The following is a 22622-nucleotide window of genomic DNA, read 5'->3' on the forward strand; positions in this document are numbered from 1 at the left end:
TATTTTCTACACCACATACCAGGGACGTAGAGTCAAGATAAATATTTTCAATTAGGAATAAGCCAATTTCATCGTGTTTGAAGGAGAAGCACTTTGCTTTTACTCTGGGTTAGCAGATAGTATTGATACATCCTGTTTTTGTGAGGTTCACAGAACTGGGGTAGTGTAGGAGAAGCCAGGATAGTAATGCATCTAGTAATTGGTAGACTTATATGAATCCACAACTCAACTCTTAGTTTGAAATAAGTTGTGAGAAGTCCATGAGGTCCCAGGGCAATCTAGTGGCTGTACCTCAATTGCATCAATGGAAGTCAATTGGTTTTAGAGTCCTGGCAAACCTATTGTAAAATATGGGCCTTGGCCATTTCAAATCAAAAAGTTCAAAACAAAAGATTACAGTGAGTGAGACTCCATTAGGTAGAACTGCATACTGCGATGGTCACTAACCCCTGGCTCCAGAAGCCAAAAAAGGGGATTTTATGGGTTAGAGCCACTTCTGCACACATGGTTTTAGGTCCTGAATGACTGTGGCTTTTGTTATTTTCAACAGGCTCTTATCCAAATATCAAGTTAGATTCCACCGACAGGCATTTCTGACATAATGCAACTGTTAAAATTCATAGCAAATCGAGATAACTGATAAATGAATTTTCAATTTCAAATTACAGGATTTTTTATTTTTATTTAAAAGGCAGAAGTGTTATTATATTCATCAAATGTTGTTCTTAAAGATGACATGCTCACTGTTGTGCTGGAAGGAGGAAGCGTACCGGTTTCTGAGACATAATTTGAAAGTACCAGCAATAAATTTCCTAAATAGGATAGTTCCTAATACAAATGCGAAATCACTTTTCTCTGTGTGTAATTGCACTTGAATAGCTGTAATTGCAACATGTACTATGAAAAGATATAAAACACCAACATAATGTTCAGTTTCTCCACAGCATAATGGTTATTCTGAATAAGGCTTTCTCTGGGAAGAAAGGCAATTTAAACTGCATTACAAAAAAATGCCATATTTTAAAATAGAAACTATCCATCATTCTGTGGAAGTGGTGCTGAACTTAAGTCTGCAAAATGTAGTTAAAAATTCTTTTAGCAGTTCATAAGAAAGAAACACTTAATTTAAGGACACTTTGTGATAGTTTGTTTGACAGCAGCATGCACAGTGAATTCAACTGCTATTTTGCAAATTCACTCAGAGGATCCAAGGAAATATGGATATTTGAGGTTTAAGTGCTTATATACAATATTATTCTAGGTAATGCTTTTTGTAAGTGACCCTTTAATCATTATGTCAGTGTATTTTAGATTAGAGAATTAATAATTGTGATATGTGGCATTACATCACATTAGCCATTTGCCTGCTCTGGTATTTCCCTAAATTCTGCTCTATGTAAGTTGTCAAATCATAGGCATCTAAATACCTTTCTTGAGAAAACCTGCTGTTTCAAGTCATGTAATGAATGAAGATGCCTCTAAGAAATTCATCACTTGACACTGTGACCACAAACTCAAGTACAAAAATGATCTGAGGTCACTAAGTTTGTCAACAACTTTCCAATGTCAGTGGCCATGCACATAGGATAATTAAATGAGTTTGGACATATATCTGCGTCTCTATGTATCTCCTAGAGCAGTGCTTCATGACCTTTTGACTTCTGAGGACCTATACTTAATCATTACTGGAAATGGGGGTCCCCCTCTACATTATGTTTGGAATCTAGGACCGCCCCTGAATTATTACAGGAAGACAGAAAACGTAGCCTAAGTATGTTTGATGGTTTGAACCACTAAACAATAAACAAACAATACAGAAACGAGCATTCATCAAACAAGTACACAAATGAAGAAAGAATGTATTTAATTCACAAACAAATATATCAAAAATCAAAACTAAGTTTAATAGGAGGGTTGAAGCAACTCTAAATTCATTGAGACCACTCATTGTTCTTACTGCACGTGCACTGCTCTCAAACATCAATCTGAGGCTAGTTACTTAATTGTTAGCCACTAATTTCAAATATCTTCACATTTACAGAACGTTTTAAACTTTGAAATTGTACATTTAGGTTCTTTATTTATTTACACTTAATTATCCTGTGGATATTATTACATTTTTTTAATATTCGGGGGGCCACGTTAGTGGGCTTCGCGAATCCCATGGGGCCCCTGGGCCACAATCACTGTCCTAGAGTCTAAGTATGGTTTATGATGTTGCAGCATTAATGTGAAATATAAGACTTCAGTCCTGTTTTGTTGATTTTCTTGGGGATATTATGGACCCCAATCTCTCTTTCGACCATTGTCGCAGAACCTGATAACAAACATTAAGGTGTATTGATTCTTGAATGAAGAATACCATGCTGACCCAAATGTCCAAAGTCCTTTTCTGGATGTCATTTCAGATTGCAGGCCAACTTATGGGTCCTTTACTACTATTGTTTAAAATCTGCTTTGAGCAGCAGGTTGGTGGCAGTGGGAATGTTGTGTATCTTGGCTCGGGGACAGAGGCTAGGGTAGGACATGCAGAATGAAGGAAGGCAGGCAGGGGCTGGGCTGCACTGCTGAGTGCAGCACCTGCCAGGAGTCATGAACAAACACCTGGCTACTTCTTTGTGCCCAGAGTGGCATCATCCCTGGGAATACCACACTGGACAACTAATTAGGCCCTCCGTAGGTGGGTGTTTGTTGCAGTCCATAAACGAACATCTTTGTTTATATGTTAAAGGGATCCTAAAACAAGAGCAGAGATTGACCTGAACATAGTCTATGATGTGTGTGACAAGCAGGAGAATTGACAGAAGTGAGACTGCTTGTTCTTGTTTGTTATCAACTCCTTTTGATCTGTGGGTATCTGTATATGAATTGTCACCAAGATGTGAGCAAAGACGAATCCAGACACACAATAAAGCACTGGTAAATTTCCAGCATGCATGCAAGGAACTGGGTCCATTCCATGAACGTTGACGTCTTGATCTGTCTGCAGGATCTATAAATCTAAAGAAATTTCAGTTTGAGAGCACTGACACTCCTGTAGAATTTGAGTATCTGATGTGACAGTTGGCAGTTCAATGGGCATAACCAATCAAGCAGCACCGTAGCAATAAATGATAGGCACCACCTTAATCATCACACTGATGTAGTAAACAGGCGGTGAACAACACTTACAACGCAACTTTTACATCGCACTACCATTACAACGCGGTCATTACAACGCAAACTATTACAACGCATTGCTCTGGGGGGCGCCCTAGGATAGGGAATAGGTTAATTTACTATCCAATAACCTTCCCTAGTGTCCACGGGGACTGGAGTTGGAATAGTAAATTAAACCATTCACTATCCAGCACCCCAAAGCACTATGCGTTGCAATGGACTGCGTTGTAATACTTACGTTGTAAAGGCATGCGATGTAAATGCATGCGTTGTAATGTCATACATCCTAAACAGGCCCACCCATCAAACAATGGAAAAGACAGCGTTCATTTACTAACCATTTTAATGGCCCGCAATTATGCAGTACTTACATGATGTGCATCCCACAAGCACCAGTGCAACCTTTAGTAAATACGCCCCTTACAATTTGCACACAAAAGTGACACCTTTTTGCCTCACTAATGCCTTAATTTGTGTTTCGTTCACTGTCCCGCTCATATATGTAAAATACAGACCAATGAAAAATATTTACACCAATACCAAATGTGAATTTCATGTTAAGAAAATAATTTTTACATTTCACATCGTTTTATTGGCATGACAGTTTCTACAATTTTTCTTGTAAGTTATTGGCGTTGTCAGAAAATCTCTTAGGCAATACAAAATATCTTCCGGGGACCCTTTTCCCCAGGAATAGTCCCCTTGTGTTGTCTAGTGTGACTTTTAAACACAATGTACCCTCGTACTTTGCACACAAGACCTCAACCCAATTTTATAATTTTAAAGTTAATTGTTTTTAATTGCACGAGAAAATGTGACTAATTGTCACGCCTCTTCTCATTCACCTACTTCAGATGACTTCATTGGCTCATAAGTCATCTCTTCAAGCAACAGGTTATCACAACTGAACAACAATGCTACTGAAAGCTCTAGACATGCCCCATTTTGCTGCAAGTCTCTACTTTAGCTTTACAATCTCAGACCCACCTCCTTCTTGTCACTTGTCCCCTTCCCCTTTCTCCTACCCACCCCACCCGATTCAGTAATCCCCCCAACTCCAATTGTGTTCCCCTTTAATTCCTCTCTTTCCTCATCTGTAAAGCCCTCAACTGTACCTCCTATTGCCTCTTCTACCCCGAGAACTTCTTATCCCAAAGGCCACACGTCTGTCCCCTTATTCTCACTGTAAATCCTTCCTCTGTAAAGTGCTTCTGCTTCAGGTAGGTTTCCACTATAAAAAGTTCATACATAATTCCATACATTGCATCAGTAGAGAATTGTTTTTTTAATATGTAACTGAAAAGCAACACTCAAACTCATGGGCATATTTTACAATATAAAAAAATGAAGTAAATAAATCATAAGTGCCATTTTCCTTTGAAGGCAAGACATGAAATTAATTTTCCTCTGCAACTCTTTCCAATTTTCCTGTGTACATTATCTTATACTAATAGTACTGTAGCATGACAGGCAGAGAAACATATCCAGTGCCAGAGTTGCTAGTAAAATGTTCCACAGTATGTAGTTATAGTGGGAGACTGTATAATGTTCTGTTAAAGTCAACGTAAATCTCTGCCTTGACACAACTTTATAGAGACTTATTCTAAGTGAATTGAATAACCATGGCAACTATAAAACTGTTAAAGAACTGACATAGCAGTGAGTATAAAGTGGGAAATGTCCTTTAAGGCTGATGATTTGACTTTACTTTTAATTTTAATATATAACAAGAGAATGCAGGGTAATTTAGTTTACTTATCATTTTCCATGAAGAAATCTAAAATCACATTTGAACTACAGCACTTTTTTAACAAAGGTTTACATATTTCGGATAGCCTCCAGGACAGTAGGTCGGCGAGCAAGGTCTGAATAGCTCATAGTTTAGAAAATGTTTTAAGTCGGCTCTCCACCACACTGCTCCTTAATAAAAAGGGTAATAAAAGGGTGATCCGACCCTTTTCAAGAAGACTTGGAAAATGGCCCTTTTTGCAGGGTTATACCCAAACTGTCTGCTTCTTCCTCCTATTTTTTCCCTGCCTGTTTGTTTGGGCTATAGGATTCTGGGCACTTTACCACTGCTAATCAGTACTAAAGTGAATATGCTCTCCGTGTAAATTTGTATTATGATTGGATATCCATGAATGGCATATTTGTTTTACTGGTAAGCCCCTAGTATAGTGTGCCAGTAAATCAAATGCTACTAGTGTGCCAGAAGCACTGATTGTGCCACCCACTTGCCAGACCCTAACCTTCCCTTTCATTAAGTGCAAGTAACCCCTTAGGTAGGAACAAGGAAATACCATGGACAGGCTGCAGTGTATGTGAAAGGTAAGACATGTACTGATGTGTGTAACATGTCCTGATAGTGAAATTCTGCCCAATTTGTTTTTTACGATTAAAAGACTATCTGTCCCATAGGTTAACATGGGAGTTGCTTTGTAATATCTTACAAGTATAATTTTTCATTTGGACAAGATCGACAAATCGAGTTTAGGCTCTCTGAACTTCTGAACTTAGAATTTAATAACATATTGCTGTGTGCCTCTGCTGTTTGTGTATTGTCTGTCTGGTTTTGGAGTGACAGAGGCTTTTTTTTTTTTTTTTTTTTTTTTTTTTTAGAGTTTTATATAGCGCAAACTAGAACCGAACCGAATCAGTTATCAGAGCGCTTTACATAGCACCAGTTACGTTACATGAGAACACACTTTCATTTTAGGCACGGGGAGATTAAGTGATTTGCCCAGAATCACAGGGGTTTTTTTTTTTTTTTGGCGTCGTTACCGAGACTCGAACCCAGATCCCCAGGTCCGAGGTCGAGCGCCTTAGCCGTTAGGCCAACCCCTCTCCCCATTTTGGATGTACATTCACTATAGACTGCCACCAAGGGGGTTGAGGTGTGTCCTGCCTTTCCTGGGTGACTCATGGTTGAGCGGAATAGACCTTGGCTGCATTTAGAGTGGTTGGGAAGTTTCACTACCACCTTAGTCAGTGTCTCTGCTGCACAATGCTGTCTCCAACTCCTGTAGTGAAGCTGGACCAGAGAGGGTGGAACTGGTTTGGACTGGGCTCAAAGACCCCAGCCACAAAGAGAACAGAGAAAATGGAGTATTGGACCTGTTAGACCTGGCATCTTTGGTGTGGTTTCCCCCTATCTTTTGCCTCTGCCTCCTGTATTTTTGATTCTGTGCTGGATTTCGTTTTTGCTGGTTTAGATGCTTTGGGCACTTTGCCACTGCTGTTTAGTGTCAAAGTGCAAGTGCTCCCTGTGTAAATTGTTATTATGATTGGTTATCCATGATTGACATATTTGTGTCACCAAGAAGTCCCTAGTAAAGTGCACTGAGTGTGCCAGGGCTGGTGATAACAAATGCTAATAGTGGGCCTGCAGCACTGATTGTGCCACCCACATGAGTAGCCCTAAAATGGTGTCTCAGGCCTGCCACCGCAGTGCCTGTGTGCAGTCTGTGAACTGCCATGTCCTCCTGGTCAGTGTCCCCACTGGCCAGGCCTAACCCTTCCCTTTCTGTACACATTGGTCACCCCTATGGAAGGCCCAAGGTACCCCCTTGGGCAGGGTGCAGTGTATGTGAAAGGTAGAGCATGTACTTGTGCAGGTGACATGCTCTGGTAGTGAATTACAGCCATTTTCGTTTTTCACTATTGTAAGGCTATCTTGCCCCATAGGCTATCATGGGGAATGCTGGCTACAGTGGCTACCAGCATATCTTCCCATAGGAGCAAGATAGGACATAAAAGACTGGTATCTCTGAACTCAGAATTTAATAACACATCTTTTAGGAAAGGTTGTTTTTAAATCCTGTGTTTGAGAACAGCACTTTTAGAAAGTTGCTGTTCTCTTGTCTGACCTTTCTGTATGCCTTGGCCTGTTTGTGAATTGACTATCTGGTTTGGGAGTGACAGGGGCTGGGTGGCTCCCAGAGTCTGAGTGGGCCATCCCTGGGCTGAATTGCTCCATCTGCATCTAGAGTGGTGGGAGGGGTAGCACCTGGACCTGAATAGGGCTGTGCCTGCCTTCCACAATGCTGGCTCCACCTTCTGCTGGGCGGCTGACGACCCTGCCCCTCTCTCTGAAAGGAAAGGAGAGGCCTGGAAAACAAAGTGCTCAAGGAACACCCAGAACTGGCTCCGAGCCCTCCTGCACAAAGGGATGAAAGACTTTTAAGGGTATAAGTACAGGACCCCTGACTACAGAAAATTAGATCATCCTGTAAGCAAGAAGGAACCTCTGCCAAGGAGAAAGCTGGAAGACTGAAGAAGAAGGACTGCCCTGCTGTGAGATGCTGGACTGGCCTGCAGTTGCTATACTGCCTAGGAGACGGGAAGGACTTTGTTGTTGCTTTGTCCCCTTGCTTGAAGGAATCTCCAAGGGCCTGTTGTGAGCTGGCTCCCTGTTTTAAAGTCCCAGGAATAAACGGACTTCACCCGCAGCTTCCCTGAGCTCTGCTGAGGGAGCTCTGTCCTTCCTAGAGTGCTTGGGCCAGTTGTGGTGCCTCTGGAAGTTGTACCTGTGCTGGGAACCTGGAAACCAAGATTTGAGAGACTTTGCTACAGAAAAGTTATCGCATCGCTCGCTTGCGAAGCGCATCCCCGACAGTGCGAGGACATTCCCGCCGCTACGAAGGCCGAGATCGTCGCAGCGCCTGTTGCCGCTGCTGGAGACGTTGCATTCTGCGTTTGCGGGAAGATTACCATTGCTGTGAGCATCGTCGCAGAGTCTGTCATCGCTGGGTGAGATCACCGCACCGCTTGCTTGCAGACCGCATCACGTTGCTGTGAACATCGTTGCAGAGCCATCGCATCGAGGAGCCGCGAGAGGAAGATCGCTGCTGAATTGTGCATCGTCGCAGCCCCTACAGATCATCGCATCATGCCTTTGTGAGAACAAACTTCCTACGGAACCTACGCACCGGTATCCATACAAGTCATCGCCTTCCTCCCCATACAGACGGGATTTGTCGCAACACGCCCGCTGCTGCAGCGGGGCTGTCGCCAACGCCTCCTCATGGTATCAGGAGCAACGCATCGCTTGTTTTCCACCGCATCAGCTTCTGCTTTGGAACTTTGCTGCATTTAAAAGGCACTGTTGGAAAAACGTGACACAACTGTGAACTTTTCACGCAACTGTGTATTATTTTATCGCAACCTTAAGAACCCTTTTTGCAACCATATTCTTGAAGTGTGTATGTCGGATTTCTGTCGTTTTGGTCTTGTGTAGTTTAGAATAAATACATTTCTTTTTCTAAACTGTTGTGGAGTCGGTTTGTGGTGTTTTCACTGTGTTGCTGTTAGTGTTGGTACAAATACTTTACACATCGCCTTTGATAAGCCTGACTGCTTGTGCCAAGCGACCAAGGGGGTGAGCAGAGGTTATCTAAAGAGTGTTTCCTCCTTACCCTGACTAGAAGCAAGGGTCCCTATTTGGACAGTGGTACCTACCTCTGCCAACTAGAGACCCCAGTTCTAACAGGACCCTAAACCCAAGAGAATTTGATCACTTTTGGACTCAAGAGGAAACTCTGACGACAAGAGCTGGAGAGCTGTAAGGAGGAGTGCTGCCCCTTTGTTGTATTGCTTTGCTGGGTTGGCCTAAAGTTGCTGCTACTGCCAAGGAGAGGACAAAGACTGGAACTTTCCTGGGATCCTGATTGAAGAAGAATCTCCAAGGGCCTGTGTGTGCTGACCTCCTGTTCTGAAATCTCAGCGACACAAATACTTTCCCAGCAACCAATGTACCTGTCCAGTTCCACAAATGTCAAGAATATTGCTGTTTTCTTTTCAAATTCCTATAAACTCTGTCCTCAGACATGTTTCTCTTCCATTGTTAAGATCTGTTTAACACTCTGTATTTGTCAGGTTAGCAATGATTTAGCTTGCAGAATGTGTGTTACTCAAGTTTGAATCATGCCAAGCCATCAAAAGATGCTTATCTCAAATCCTTTCCATCTACCCCCCACTTACCGTGATTGGTATGTGGGAGGTCAGTCCTTAATCTCCTCCCTAAAACCTCTGAGGAAAAGAGTAGGCTCGGAGTGAAATTTTAATAAGCCATAATAATCAAAATAATTTAGCATTACTTTTGAAATTACTGAAAATTTAATATTTGCGCCTGCTTGTGTTACTTAGAGAAATTTTGGGGGAAATGCCTTCTGCAAGAGCAAAGGAACAGAGGACGAGTGGTTGCTGCTGTTTTTGCTCTGAGAAATTAACGCTAAATTCAGGGTGTCACTTTTCACTTTATTCCATGTGATCTTTTGCAATTTTGCTGTAATTTCGATTAATTATGCCGCAGCAAATTGTGCATGTTATGCCCACCCCTAGAAAAGAGGTCCGCTTCTGAAAGCTGCTCTGTCTGTTGTGAGTGTGAACTCAGTTACAGAGACAATGTCCTTTGGAAAGCCGAGATTGACAGCACCGCAAGGAATAAGCACACATAACTCCGAATGGTGGTTCCTAGTTGCAGACAGTTCATGCAAGGTTAATGTGTTTTATTTTGGTAACATCAGGACTGAGGCTAATACATGCAGCAGAGCTGGAGGCTGGTTGGACTGGAGCAGAAGTGAACATAGCAGGACTCCAGCAAATCTGTTGTTGGCAGGACTAGAGCAAGAGTTAAGAATCCAAAAGCAGTAGCAAGTGGGAGAATTTGAGGTGCGTGGGTATACAGATCAGAGGTGGTTTATATACTGAATGGCCCACCTGTCAGCAAGGGGGAGAACCCAGACCAGGACTCCCATAACATGAATTGGCCTGTGTCAAAAGAAATGCTGTTCATGTTTGGTGGGCATCTTAGAATGGAGTATTCTTAACCTGGAGTTAAGCGGGCACTTTCCACGTGCCTGTTAGTAGCGCCGAACTATAAAGCTTACTTTACTTCAATTATATTTCTTTTGCACTTTTAATATTTCTTTTCACAATGTTGACCTGAACAAAGATTACCTATTTCAGTTCACCATCTACTCAAGCCCACAAATACTTAAACAGTGTATTTTCTAACTTCCAGTTCGCTGTACTAAAGTCTCAGATTTCATCTTCTCCACCCCATCTTTTTTGATTTCACCCTAAAGTCCCAAATTCTGTCTCTAACTCTGCTTGTTCCGTTTGATAACTTAGACCAACAAGCATTGAAAATGCAATAGGTCTCGCCTGTGATTAAATTAAAGCCATTTGCTTTGCTAATGGTATTGTATAGCAAAGCAAATGGCTTTAACTTAATGAAAGGCAAGACCTTTTTTATTTTTAAAGCTTGTTTAAGTGTCTAGTCACTGCAGGAGGGTGATTTTTTTACATGAGTGCATTGCTATCATGTATTGTAGGAAAACATGAGAAAGTATGTGTAGTATCCCCAGTGCCACGTGCTTTGTAAACTTTACTCCAAGCATTCTGTAGGTGGAAATAGCAAGTCGTTTTGTGTGTTTTAATGCATCACTAGTAATCGGGTAACCACACTTTTCTTTGTTAAAATAGGTTATTGTCACAACCTGAATAATCCATTTATTTATCACATCCAAGGCAACATTTTTAACCATGACCACCAACCACTGTCCCTATCTTTCTTTCCTTCCTCTGTCCCTCTCCCCATCTCCCCTTCCACTGACCATGTTTGCACAGCCCACTTAATTGACCACTCATTTCTAATCAAACAGGCCTGCGAACATAGGAGCGATCATCTCCCACGCATTTCTGGTCACCGGACGATTGTAACACAGTCCACTCTGCTGGGCCCGAATAGTCTCATATTCTGAGTGTTGGTCAGAAAGTGAACCCATATTATTATTATCCAAGAGCATTGGGATCGTGGACAATAGTTAATAAAAAAAATTCAAACGCTACCGAGTGAAAAAAAGCGATGACATCGCTCACCTACGAAACCGAAAGAGCCCGGGCTGAGAGTGAGGGCGGGGGCTGCCCGCGCATGCGAGATCCGAGCCCCGAGCCCCGGCGCCGAAGCAGAGTGCGGCATCTTAAGTCCCGGGTCCCAGGAGGGGGCCCGGGTGAAGACCAGCGCTGCGAAGGGAGATCGTTGATCGAGACTTACCCCTGGCTGACGAGAGACAGACACGGAACACGCTAAAAGAGCCCGGTGAGTTTGGGGGAGGGGGGGAATGTGTGTGCGTGCGTCTGTCTGTGTGTGTGTGTGTTGTGTGTGCCTGCGTGTGTGCCTGCCTGTGCCTGCGTGTGTGCCTGCCTGTGTGCCTGCCTGTGTGCCTGCCTGTGCCTGCGTGTGTGCCTGCGTGTGCATGTGTTGTGAACAGCCGGCCGGGATCGGAGCGCAGGGGGAGGGGGGGAATGTGTGTGCGTGCGTCTGTCTGTGTGTGTGTGTGTGTTGTGTGTGCCTGCGTGTGTGCCTGCCTGTGCCTGCGTGTGTGCCTGCCTGTGTGCCTGCCTGTGTGCCTGCCTGTGCCTGCGTGTGTGCCTGCGTGTGCATGTGTTGTGAACAGCCGGCCGGGATCGGAGCGCAGGGGGAGGGGGGGAATGTGTGTGCGTGCGTCTGTCTGTGTGTGTGTGTGTTGTGTGTGCCTGCGTGTGTGCCTGCCTGTGCCTGCGTGTGTGCCTGCCTGTGTGCCTGCCTGTGTGCCTGCCTGTGCCTGCGTGTGTGCCTGCGTGTGCATGTGTTGTGAACAGCCGGCCGGGATCGGAGCGCGTGACCTGATCCGATTCCGGCCGGCTGCGTGCGCGTGACAGTCTGTTGTCTCTGCCTAGTCCTTGAACGGGAAAAGGACTAAAATGATTACAATAGATCGCTTTGCGACAGCAGGGGCTTTCGCCCCTGCATCGCAGGCGCGACCTAAAAAGCAGAGTATTCCAAAACACAGACCCAAAGATAGACTGCTGTATAACATAGCATACATACATGTCTTGCTGCTAAATCTTTTGACCGATTGCTAATTGGTCATTTCAGCCAATTTATCTTCCAACCCGTTGCATGATTGTGGTCACTGTTTGTTCTTTAACACCTTCAGTGCTCATGACGAGCTGAGCTCGTCATGAGTCGCAGTGCGCAGTCAATTCCCAGCCTGTGCGGGAGAATTAATCAGTGGGCGGGTCTGTGATGAGCTCAGCTCATCATGAGCACAGCTCAACTGTGACTCATGACGAGCTGAGCTCGTCACGAGCACAGCGGCGCCGCGGACACCCCCCGCACTGTGGGAGAAATACCCCCGCAGCGAAGGGGTAAAAAAAACTTAGGGGGAGATTTACTAGCTCCTTGCACCACTTTTGCGTCATTTTTAACATGGGAAAAGTGACGCAAAAGTGGTGCAAGGGGCTTGTAATCTGCCCCTTAGTATCTCTGGGGTGGAAGTGTTTAATAGTGGAATTGGGATGCATGTCAAAATGTTGTATGTACTTTGTATGAATCATATTTTTGGCAGCATATGTTTAAGTCGGTTTTTAGTTGTTTCGTATATATTTGAGCCTATACTTTACATGCAACTGACTCAGACTCCTTTATGTTTTTTTTCATATGCATATTTGTTGATTCATTACTAAAAATATATACTTAATACTATTATTTACTATTAACTTGAATATTTCTTGTTTAGCTTGCCTCAATGTGGACTGTTTTAATGAGTGTTAATTGGACAACCTCTGCTGTTAGGTACTTTAAAGTGCAATACATATATTAATAACTAGGTTTTATTTCTAACGTTCCAATCTGAAGAAAAACAGACGTTTTAAGACGTTTGGTTCAAGTTGAGAGAATGAACAATTATTTATGTAGCGAAAAGTACACCTTAACGCTTCATGGTGCTAAAGAAATGCAGCAAGTCACACAACACCAGACAGATTACTCAGTAAAAAAAAGGGGTTTTAACTCTTTCCCAAACACTCACAAATTATTTTGATGAGGTGAGTTGTACAGGGCACTCTGCAGCAGTGAAGCCGACAAGGAGACACTGTACCCCCTTTTCTAGCTATACAGATGTGAGGCATCCATTGAAAGAATTGTTGTTCAGATCTCAGAGATCTATTACAAGAATATTTGGGGAATAGGCTAGGAAAACACAAAGCATTCATTAAGTAAAAAACCTTATAGTAATAACACTGGACCTTAAACCTAATACGCCTCTCTCCTGGTAGTCCATGAAGAAAGAGATTGATGAGCATCTCAGAAAGTCAGAGGTTCAGAGGTTGAACATCATCACCACTGTGAAATTCTGGATAAGCAGCAGCTTGCTTATCACTCTCTTAGAAGACCTATATGGCACACATTAGTATTATCCAGGCTAGAGTCAATAGCAGAATTCACTAATGCTGCTCTTATGTTATTGAGGATGAAGGAAAATATTTTTCATAAATGTTCGAGTTAAGAGGCAAGGACATGCTACCGTAATAACCAGTGACTGTTAGAAATGGAGTTTCCGGTTGGCTACGGCATGCACATGAGCCAGGCACAACCCACCACTCTAGTCAGAGTAAGGGAGTTAGACACCCAAGATAACCCCTGCTCACTTCCTTGGTACCTTGGCAGAGCAGTCAAGCTTATCCCAGAGGCAATGTGTGAAGTGTTTACGCAACACACACACACCAGTGGCACACTAGGCACACCACAAAAAGAGACACCATAGAAGGTTATATAAAAATATCCTTTGTATTGTACATAAAAAAACATTAGCCACGTAGACGACATAGACCACATAAATCACTGTGCCACTAGGAACTTGTCATACAAAAGAATATAAAGACACATGGACCACAGTTACATAAATGACTTTTGCAGTATGTCAGGCACATTCAACCACAGATCACATAGATCACTTTGTCACTGGGCAATGGTCATTACATCACATATAGTGTACTGACTAGATTACTCGTAAGTAGCACAGGTTATAACTCTCTGGCCATAAGGCAATTGTCATAGACACAACATGGATTATCAACCCCTTTGCCACTAGGCAGTTGTCATTACCATAACATCATGGTTAGTGTAATCAAGTAAATACTTATGGATTGCCCAAGTCATCAATCATCATGGAAACATTAGCATAACATCTCAGTAGGAGCTATAAAGCAGCACCTGTCATAAACATCATGGCCACATTACTGCTCTTGCAGTCTGGCCCGGGTTTAAATGCCCTTTCTCTTTCATTCAGGTATCTTTTATCCTTATAGAGTGGGGGCCTTTGTCGAGGTCTTCCCTGTAATGCCTGTCAAACAGTGCCCTTAAAACAGAGAAGCAGCTACTCATGATCCGTGGTGCAGCCCCCAAGACCAACTGTGGCGAAGACCCCCCCTGCTTTCACCTCGCAATGGCCAGTGGAGCAAAACCAAGCACCCAAATGCATTTGAAGGTACAGTGGGGCATGCCCACCTCCTGCATTGGCAGGGAACCTCCCTTGGTCCCTCACATGCAGAGTGTTTCCAAGTGCAGCACAGCGTGGCTGTGAGGGTCAAATGAGGCTGAGCGGGACCTACGTCGAGGGTTCCTTCCCATTCTGCTGACCGACCTGGACTGGAAAGTGGGCCCGGTGTGGAAGCAGCAGTACGCTGGGCGGGGCTTAGGGTGAAGGCTGCTTCTCCCCCCGGCTGCTGCGGGTGGCGCCTGTTGCTAGGCAATGGTTGGTGCTTTGGTGAATGAGGACTTCAGCTGGTGAGCAGCTGGCCAGGGTGCGGAAGGACTCTCTTCCCCCCAGGGGCTTCCTGATGCAGCATGGCTCAGCAACACCTCATGCCCTGCCCTCAGCTGTGAAAGGGGGATCGGCCCAGCGATTGAGCCGCATAGTTGGCAACATTGCTCACTTTTCACCCTCAAATGAAGTGCTCCCCATGCCCTGCTGGGTCTGAAAATAGGACAAATGAAGCACTCACCATGCGCTGCGTTCCCCAAAAATCAGACAAGCAAAACACTCACCATGCATTGCTTGTGGTGGTACAACCACAAGGAAAAATGAAACACCCTGTGTTTCCTTCTGGGCAACACAGATGTAAAACACAGCACCCACCCAAGCGCTGTTTAGCTAAAGGTGAAAAAAACAGCTCAGTCCTTTCTACTACTCCAGATAGGGGCAGCAACTGCATGTCATCCCACCCCTACACAAATCAGCGCTCCTCCTGCAGTTTCTCCAGGTCTCCTCACAGCCAGGGTATTTGCGTTTACAATATAGCGTGGATCTTTCCTGAAGTCTTTTGTCTCCCTAAAACTTCCAACAGTAGGAAAGCACACACATCCCTTGGATATTCTCTTTGCAAGCAGGATACCACAGCAGAGCAAAAAGAGTCTGACTTTTTCTTCCAAACCAACTGCAGGTCAACCCACCCCAACCTCACACAGAAAAGACAGTGCTACTCGAACACAGTCCTTCCGCTCTTGTTCTTAAGCAGGGTCAACTTGGTGCTTGAAGTAATCTAAAGTCCTGGGGTGATAGGTGTAATACTTTTTACTCATTTTGTTATTGTTCTCTTTGCTGTAAGTGTCCATGAACCCAGTCCAAACCAGTCCTGCCCTCCCTGGTGCAGCATGACCACAGGGGCCGGAAACAACATTCTGAAAAAGGAGACTCAGCCTATTCAGGTGCCACCAAAACTCCTCCCACCACACTAAATGCAGACCAGGTCTATTCATCACAGTGATGAGTTACCCAGGCAAGATAAGACACACCTCAACCCTCCCAGTGACTGTCTAGAGTGAAAGCACATCCCCAGCTCCTGTCACTCACACACCAGATGCTGAATACACAAAGAGCCAGAGGCACACAAAATAGTAAAGTAAGAAAATGGCCACTTTCAAAAAGTGACATTTTGAAACAAAGAATTTTTGAAAAACACCTTTACCAAAAGGTGTGTTACTAAACTGTGAGTTCAGAGAGCCTAAACTCGATTTTTCTATCTTGTCTCTATGGAAATCTACAGATGTAAAATGGTACAGCGCAGCTCCAATGATAAGGCTATGGGACAGACAGCCTTTTAATCGTGAAAAATGAAATACACAGTATTTTAATATCAGGACAAGTCACACTCACTAGTACATGTCCTACTTTTTGCATATTCTGCACCCTTCCCATGGGGGTATCTTGGGCCTAACATAGGGTTGCCTTACATGTAAGAAAGGAGAAGGTTGGGGCCTGGCAAGTGGATGCACTTGCCAGGGCAACATGACAGTATACAACTGCTTGTACAGACACTAGAGTGGTAGGTCTGAGGCACATTTACAGGGCTACTCGTGGGTGTCAAAACCAGTGCTGCAAGTCCACTAGTAGCATTTGATTTACAGGTCCTGGCACACAATGTGCACTTTACTAGGGACTTACCAGTAAACCAAATATGCCAATCATGGATAACTAATCATTGACACAATTTATACAGAGAGCATATGCACTTTAGCACTGATCAGCAGTGGTAAAGTGTCCCGAACCCTTTAGCCAACAAACACAGGGTCAGAAAAATAGGAAGCAAAGGGCAAAAAAGTTTGTGGCTGAACCTGTCAAAAGTGTGAGGTCTAACAGAGACATAAGGCTGAGATCTGTATCCAGTATGAATACCAAATTAATCTTTTCTCTGTCCACAGATGGGGATTCAAGAACTTTCGGCCACATTGTGTGTAAGCCCTGGCAGCCGTTAGGGTTGTTTTCCCCCAAAACATTTTGCCTCCCTCCTCTACTTTTTCTGACCATTTTTATGCTTGTATTATGACTCTAGAACTGGTTAGCTTTAATAAAAGTAAGCAAAGTGCTTTTGGTCTCTCTTCTAAACACAGCAATATTGTATTCTACCCAATTGCCACATTTATTTTACCTATAAATCCCTAGTAATGGGGTACTACTGGTACCCAGAGACTGTATATTGAATGCTATTAGTGCACTACTTGTGCCATCCACTTAAGTAGCCCTTTAATCATGTCTGATGCCTGCTGTTGTAGAGCCTGTTTGTGCAGTTTAAACTGCCATTTTGACCTGGCAAAATAACCCGTTTGCCAGGCCCAAACTTCAATTTTTAATACACGAGTCACCCTAGGGTAGGCCCTGGACAGCCCAGAGGGAAGGGTGCAATGCATTTGCATGTGCTGGTAGTGAAAACACTTCAATTCGTTTTTCACTACTGCAAGGTTTACGTCTCCCATGAGTTAACATTGGGATTATTTTATTACATTTTATAAGTGTACTTTTCAAATAGGAAGATGTAACTAAATCAAGTTTGATGTCTATGGAATCCTAATTTAAAATCCTTACTTATGGTGAGGTCTGATTTTTAAATTGCAAATCTGAAAATACCACTTTTATAATGTTAAATGCAAAAACAACAAGGTGATGGTTGGAATGGTTGAATTAATCTCAGCCACTGGCAATTGCTCCGAGCTGCATCCTAATTTGTAGTTTTTCACCCACTATGCCACCTCAGTTTGGACCTAGCCAAATGCAAATCAGTCTTGTCCCTGGTCCTCATGGGAACAGGTCTGCCTTACCTGCCACACCCTCCCTGAACCCAGGACCGATTTCAGACAGGTATAGCTTGGTTCCAGAGCACAGTGAGCCTGGGACCCACGTATGGGCATACCCGGTGCACTTAGGGCATTGAAGGCAAAAAAAAGAAGGTGATGGATGAAATGCTTGAAATAATCTCAGCCACTGGCAATCACAATGGGCTGCATCCCGATCCATTTGTGATCATCCACCATACCACCGCAGTTTGGACCCAGCCATATTCAAATGAGTTCTGATCCTGTTCCTCATGGGAAGAGATCCGTCTAAGCTGACAGGCCTGGCCCTCCTGAGGCTGAGATTAATTTAGGCATTACATACAAAACTTTCTTCTATTCTTTAGTGTGTCGCCCTAAGTGGACGGGTATGCACAGATGCGGGTCCCATGCACACTGTCACTGAAACCAAACTACACCCAGCTGATGAGCCCATAACTAGGCAAAACAATTCCTGGATTGTTTGTGCTCCAGTTCAGGGAGGACTTGATTTTGGCAGTTCGGGTTGGACTTTTCTGAATGGAGCAGTGTCAAAATTGACTTGAATATAGCTGCACCCAAACTGAGGTGTCATCTTGTGCAAAATAATGATGGATTGGGATGCAGCCCAGAGTAATTACCAGTGGATGAGTTGTATTCAAGTAATCCATCCATAACGTTTTTGTATACTTTTAGAAAGTTGGCTTTTTCTTGCTTTAGCTATTTGGTGTCTGAAGCCTGTCTCTGGCAACATGATTGTGTGCAGTTGGGCTTTGTGTGTTCCCCCTCCTAGATAGCCACACACAGTGGGAGCTTAGGTGTGACTCAATGAGTCATCCCTTGGCAGGATGAGAGGGGGAGCTGGACCCACCTCTCTTACAACTGAATAGGTAGTGACATGTCTCCACTCAAAGGGCTGCATACCCCCTGCATTTATTATGGAGCCAGGGAAGGCAGGGCATTTGTGCACTTCAAAGACATACATTTGAAGTCTCCCCTCACTTTAAAGGTACTACTAGCTATAAACATTGGACCTCAAACACCAAATCAGTACACTTCTGCACCTGTGGCTACCCTGCCAGGAAAGAGAGCTGTGCTGCTGAAGACTACCGCTCTGCGGCAATGCAATTTTCTGAGATGCAGGAATGATCTGGGATGATCTGCTGCCCTCTTGCCTGGGTGAGAAGGACTGGACTTGCATCTCTTGAACCTAGAGTGACAGGATGCCAGCTAGTTGGCTGGCCCCCTGATCTGAAGCCTTAAGGACACAACAGGTTCCAACCATCTGCACCTGAAATCTGCCACCTGTGAGTCTACCCTTCAAGGTGGTGCCATCCCAGTCCTGCACCGTTGGAAGTGTATTTAAAGTGCTTACCAGTGGAACCAACGCATCTTCTCTGGTGAGTGATGCTTCCCCGAGTAGAACCCACACATCTCCTTGGCTGAGCAGCTCATCCCCGAGCACAAACGACATATTGCCACTGCTGCATAGCTTGGACCCGTCGCAAAATATTCATATCACCGCCGCAACCTGCATCTTTGGACCAACGTGTCATCGTTGGAACCATCACTGCGTGACACTTTAGCCGGCGCCGCTTCCTGCATCCCTTGACAAAGGCAGCTTCGAAGACGACGCTGATAATCTGCATCGCATCTTCACCGCTCATCGGAATTGATGCATTGCATCCGCGACACCGGACTTCCTATTGCAAGCCCCGTCGATGATCCTCGAAGTCGAAGCAACAGGGCCTCACACCCGGGATGCCCCAGGGTGAGTCGTGCGCTATAAAAGAGCATTTAACATATAACATTAACACCCCAGCCCAGCTGCATCTCAGAACAGATGCATCAACTTGGATGTTCGAGTCCTCTTAACGTATCCACAGAATGCTCCGAAACCAGGACATAAGGTACTCTGTTCAGCCGGCCGAACTGGGACCGAGTAGCCAGCCAAGCTGCACCATGGTTGACCTGAACTTGTGACTCTGTCTTTTTCCGGCGAGACCAGATTCCCCCTCTAGCTCTTTGTACTTTTTGGTGCTATTTTCACAATACATTTTGAAATTCAATATCTCTGCTTCAACTAATTGTTTTTTTTATTTTGTTCTTGTTTCATTTATGAAAATTCAGATATTTTCTTCCAACCTGTAGTGGGATCGTTATGTGTGGTTTTTGTACTGTTTTACTGTTTGAATTGTTGCACAAATACTTTACACATTGCTATAAATTAAGCCTGACTCCTATGTGCCAAAGTATCTGAGGGTTGAGCACAGGTTCATTTAGGGATGGCTTGTGTCTCTCCCTGACAAGTATTGTGGTAGCTACTTGACCAGGGCTCACACCCCAGTCAAACAACTCCTCAATGTCTTACACCAAGCCACTAGACTGCTTCTTCCCAAACAGATTCCTCCCCTAACCAAGATGGGACCCTCTCAAAACACCAGTGAATGGAACGCCGTTTTAGAAAGCTATCATTCTAATTTCAGTCATGCAGGTCAGCGAGCCTAAAGACTCACACCCAGAGTCTGTCTAAAGGCACATATTCACTCGAATAAGAATAACAACTCTCTGAAAGTATCTTGGTACGTGTGAGTCAATGAGCCTAAGGAGTCTTACCCAAGCCTTTCCAAACAAAAAAAGAGTCCACACGTCGTCTAATAGAATATGCAAGGTAGGTCTAGCTGTCAAACAAAGAAAGCATTTAGTAAAAACAAATAAAAGCGAGGATAAAAAGTAATTCCGACTAAATCCTTACCGCAAATTTGGTAAAAGTGTGATCTAAGAAAGTTGTGTTATTTGAGGAGGATGCCTAGTCATATGTGACTTGTGAACGAAGACTGTGCACTAAAAGAGTGTGGTCAACTGAGGTTGTGTGGTGTACAATATGTGACTTATGCAGGTGTGACCCATGGAGATGTAAACCATGCAGAGGTGCCGTTTAACCTGGAGGTGCACTCACTAGAGTAGATGCAGAGGAAGGGACTCATAGTGCTACCCTTAATTTGTTAGTAATTTGTTGTCGGGGTCTGTGTCTTACTTTCTGAAGTCACTAATGTGTCTTAAACGTAAATTGTGACAACAGTGTAGCTGCTTTGCTAGCACAAAGCACTACGCAACATAAAGTCTCTCCAGAAACAAAGACGCATAAACTCTAGATTACGAGGAAAATAGTCAGATGTTGGGATAATGGTAATTGCCGCATATTAAAAAGGTTTAGATCTTAAAGTGCTGATGCTCCAATAAAACTGAATGTAACGTTAAAAAACCCCATCTGATTTACTGTTGTTGCTCTTTGATAAATGCCTTCGCTTCGCCTTGATCGTGGCGCGGCGCCATTTTGTGCAAGTGAGAGGCTTCGTGCCAGATGGAAAAGGCTGTGACAAATGGGCACATTGTTCAGCAACACAGTATGTCACTGGGACTGTCCTCTGCCAGTTCCAATTCATCACTACTGGGGGGGGGGGGCATAGTGCCCCCTTATAAATTAAGTCCATTGAGGTTAAATTTTGCTGATGAGCAATCACAATGTAATTGTTCGCGAGTGCTGCTGACTAGAGGGTTGTGGATCAGTAAGGTGCAGTAATGTCTGATGTATCACCCAAGACCTATGCCTTGAGACTGTGTGCTTTTGCAGAAAACTGCATAAGTTTAGCAGCCTGTTCCTCGGTTGCGCATAAGGCGCGTAGACTGTTAACGGGCAGACTCTATCTCAAGCTTCATCGTGACACCAACAGGGCACAAGTCCTAAAAAAAGAAGTGAGGGGACGCTGACGTCACGACCGGAAGTGACGTCACGAAAGGTGGCTTGCACCATCAGACTCATTACGTCCCCTTGCTCACCCCTTAGATGCGATTGCATCAGAGAAGCCAGAGCGTGAGCAGCGTTCTGAATGGGCTCCGATCTCGCCCCAGAGAGGCCAAAGAGTGAATGTGTGGCTCCATTTGCTCCAGTTATTGAGCTCCCAGTTAAATAAATGGGGGATGCTGTCCACCCGCGTGGTACCCCGACTCGAGCCCTGGACACCAACGACTAAAGTAAAACATGAGGAGGAAAGCTACACACACACATTGTAAGGTATGTGTCAAAAAGTGTGTTGGGGTTTACTTTCCAATGAAAATTCTAAATTGTGTTGCAAAGTTTCCAAAAGTAAAGCAAAGTAGCACTGTGCAATACTTTGTGACAAGAGGCTGGTCCCGGGGTGGTAAATGGGCTTTCTCATGCAACCCTCAATGGGGTTCAAACAAAGCCCTACATGGTTAAAAAAATAAAAGAAAAAGGTGGATAGGTCTATCCACCAAAATACACTCCTGGAGACTAGCGTAAGGTTCGAGTAGTTTTCTCAAAGTTTTCTAACTTTACCTGTGTGCTGCACACATGCAAAGTGGGAAAAGTACAAAACACTTTCAAAGCATATTATTTTGCTCTGCCCTATTTGATATGGTGCAGTGTTTCTCTCGCCCAATGGTGCAATTCAGTACTGTGCAGCAACTATGGTTGCTGAGTTGTGTCAAATTTTTGTAAACTTTCCCCACAGTTTTTCTTGACAAGCTGAAATTGCCACAGTGTGCAGCCTGTTAGAAGCAGAAAGGATTTGCATTGCAGATAGTGTTTCACTGGGAAGTCAAGCAAATAATATAACGTTACAATGAGAATAAAAATGGGAAGAATGGAGCCAGTGCATTTTCAGTGGAATAAGTACACGCTTAAAGGAATGAATGCAAATGAATGGTAATTGTAGCATGAAGATAAATGGTGCGTATATCTGTGTAGGTATGCGCGTGATAGTAATTACAGAGAGTGCTAAACGAGGTGGGACAGTGCATAATAACTTGGAGGCAACACTAGATCAGAGTAAGAATGGTAACAATGTAATATTGTATGCAGTGCTTTGTAGTCACGTCTAAGTGCTCCAAAACAGGTGCAACATTTGCCCAATTTATTTGCACTCAATTTACCACACTTGGAAGGATGGAAGGCTGAGTTGGCCCTGCAGACATTCGAACTGAGACCTGGAGATTGCAACAGATGTGATCAGTGACCATTAGCTCTCTG

At 44.0% G+C, this 22622-nt stretch overlaps 1 protein-coding gene across 1 annotated transcript in view; it reads left to right on the forward strand.

Moving 5' to 3' along the window:
- The window catches only part of CDH13 (cadherin 13), a 2391456-nt gene that overhangs the window by 138309 nt on the left and 2230525 nt on the right, over nt 1-22622 (forward strand). The gene's annotated exons all lie outside the window — the stretch shown is intronic.

Source organism: Lissotriton helveticus, chromosome 12 (genome assembly GCF_964261635.1).
Source record: "Lissotriton helveticus chromosome 12, aLisHel1.1, whole genome shotgun sequence".
NCBI lineage: Eukaryota > Metazoa > Chordata > Amphibia > Caudata > Salamandridae > Lissotriton > Lissotriton helveticus.